The following is a 2738-nucleotide window of genomic DNA, read 5'->3' as shown; positions in this document are numbered from 1 at the left end:
ACACTTGGGTGATCCCTACAGCCATGGGCATGCCGCCGTCAGGACAGACACAGACACACACACACACAGACACACACACACACACACACACACACACACACACACACAGCCACGCAGACACAGACACACATACACACACACACACACACAGACACACACAGCCACACACACAGACACACATAGACACGCACAGACACACACAGACACAGACACACATATACACACACAGACACACACATACACACACAGCCACATACAGACACACACACACACGCACAGACACACATTCACACACACACATGCACAGACACACATTCACACACACAGACATACACACACACAGACGCACACACACAGACACAGACACATACACATACAGACACACACACACAGACACACAGGCAGACCAACACACACACAAACACAAACACACACACCCTACTTTGATTTAGAAAGGAATTGGGAAGAAGTAAAAAGAACAAGCCCTTGCCTCCTACAAAGGCAGAGAGTAATGATGTCTAAGAAAGTGTGACGGGGGACCAGGCACGGTGGCTCACGCCTGTAATCCCAATACTTTGGGGGCTGAGGTGGGTGGATCACCTGAGATCAGCAGTTCGAGACTAGCCTGGCCAACATGATGAAACCCTATCTCTACTAAAAACACAAAAATTAGCTAGGCATGGTGGCTTATGCTTGTAATCCCAGGTACCAGGAGGCTGAGGCAGGAGAATTGCTTGAACCCAGGAGTCGGAGGCTGCAGTGAGCCTAGATCACGCCAGTGCACTCCAGCCTGGGCGACAGAGTGAGACCCTGTCTCAAAAAAAAAAAAGAAAGTATGACAGGGGTTACAATGGTAACAGCAGCATCTCTGGAAAAGCCCAGATATCATCACAAGAACATGCCATTTTTAAATCCTCATTTTTTTCTTTAAGCTTTCAAAGAACACCAGATAATCGTGAGACCCAGCAGTGGCTGGAGATTTGGGTTCAGGCATCTGCCTCCATCTTAGCTGTGGTCTAGCCACTTGGCCCATGGACACCTTTGCCGTCACACCTGCTGTGACAGCTGGCCAGTCCCTGGTGGCAAACAGGGTATATTCGGTGGTCAGAGCTGAACATAAAGGCCCTCCAGCCACATCCCAAGGCTCCCCACCAGGAGGAACAAGCCTCACATGAGCCTGGCTCTTCTGTGAGTTCCACCTAACATCAGCCTGCTTCACCGGCTGCTAGGAGCCACGTAACTTGCAGCTGTGTGGGTGCACATCACACAGGGTGACTCTGGGTCCCCGTGCAGCAGTGAGACATCATGGAGATTCACTCCCTTTGTGAGGCCACCTCTCTCGTCCTCTCAGTGTTGGCTCCTGCCCACCCACCTGGGCTCGCTGTGCCCCTTGGCCTCTCTCGGGCTGGCCCCATCATCCCCGACCCAGGAAACCAGTGGAGACCCTTCTGAGTGACTGGCCCTGTTTCCACCCAGTCCCAACTCACTGTGGGAGGGAACGGGGGCCCATAGCCTGAGCCTCGGAGGATGTGCTGCTGGAGGATCCCAGCCTCAGGCTGCACCTGCTCCCCCGGCAAGGCCCCTGCTTAACCATGGCCAATGCCTGTGGTCCCCATGTCAGGGTTTTTCCTGGGGGCCACAGTCTCTGGCCAATGCTGTTGGCTCCTCTAAAAAACACAAAAAACAAAAACACACTCTTTGATTTCCCGCTCGCCCCTAGTTTTGCCTTTCCTGAAAATCCAACACTGCTCCAACTTCACAGGCAACTCCACCAAGTTCACAGCTGCTGGGGAGGCCGAGGACAGGACTGTGTAGTCACCCAGACACGGGGGGCTCATTCCCAGCTCTGGACCTCACCAAACTCCCAGAACCTCAGCTGCCTCTGTAAAGTGGGAAAAAGCCCAGCTCCCGCAGCATCTGCTGTGAGAAGCCTTCAGTGAGAGGGAATCTGGGAAGCCTGCGTGCTGGGAGGGGCGGCGGCTGGAGGCAGAGCCCCTCCAAACCACCCCCGCCCCAGCCCCGGCCCCAGCCCCAGCCTTCCACGCTCCTTCCTCACTTTCTCTTCCCCTCTCTGTTTCCCTCGGCTCCTTTGTGTTCCCCAGAGGTAATCCCCGGTTTGATCAGGTGTTTGCAACACGTTTTCTCTCGGCAGGAGACGCTGCTGGCACGGCAGCACCGATGCAGCTGAAGGAGCAGAGGCTCTGGAGCCCGACTGCAGCGTGGGATTCCTGCTGCACCTCGTAATAGCTGTCAGCCCTCTTCTCCGCCGCTGGTTCTGAGCAGCTCTGGGAAGCAGGGAGGGTGGGGAAAGAAGGGCACCTGGGACCTGGAAGACAGAGGCAGCAGGGAGTCGGGAGAGGAGAACATCCTTCACCTGGAACCTGGAAAATGGTTGCAGCCTTTTGGCGGCCCCCAATATCCCAGGTTCAGAAAATGCACACTTGGGAAGAGTGATGGTATTTATGCTGCTTGAGCTGCCTAAAATTCTTTCTTCTTTGATAATTATGGTTTTTGCTTTGATGCTCTCCCATGGGACAGGTGACTCATGATGGCTTAGACTGGCATTTTCAAGGGAAGCAGCGAGTCCCTGGAGGTGGCCGGATGGGCTGTGTTAAGAACCTACTTTGGCCGGGAGCAGTGGTTCACACCTATAATCCCCAGCATTTTGGGAGGCCAGGTGGGTAGATCATGAGGTCAGGAGTTCGAGACCAGTCTGGCCAATATGGTGAAAGCCCGTC

The sequence above is a fragment of the Cebus imitator genome, unplaced genomic scaffold (assembly GCF_001604975.1).
Source record: "Cebus imitator isolate Cc_AM_T3 unplaced genomic scaffold, Cebus_imitator-1.0 Scaffold563, whole genome shotgun sequence".
Lineage (NCBI taxonomy): Eukaryota > Metazoa > Chordata > Mammalia > Primates > Cebidae > Cebus > Cebus imitator.
This window is presented reverse-complemented; position numbering follows the sequence as displayed.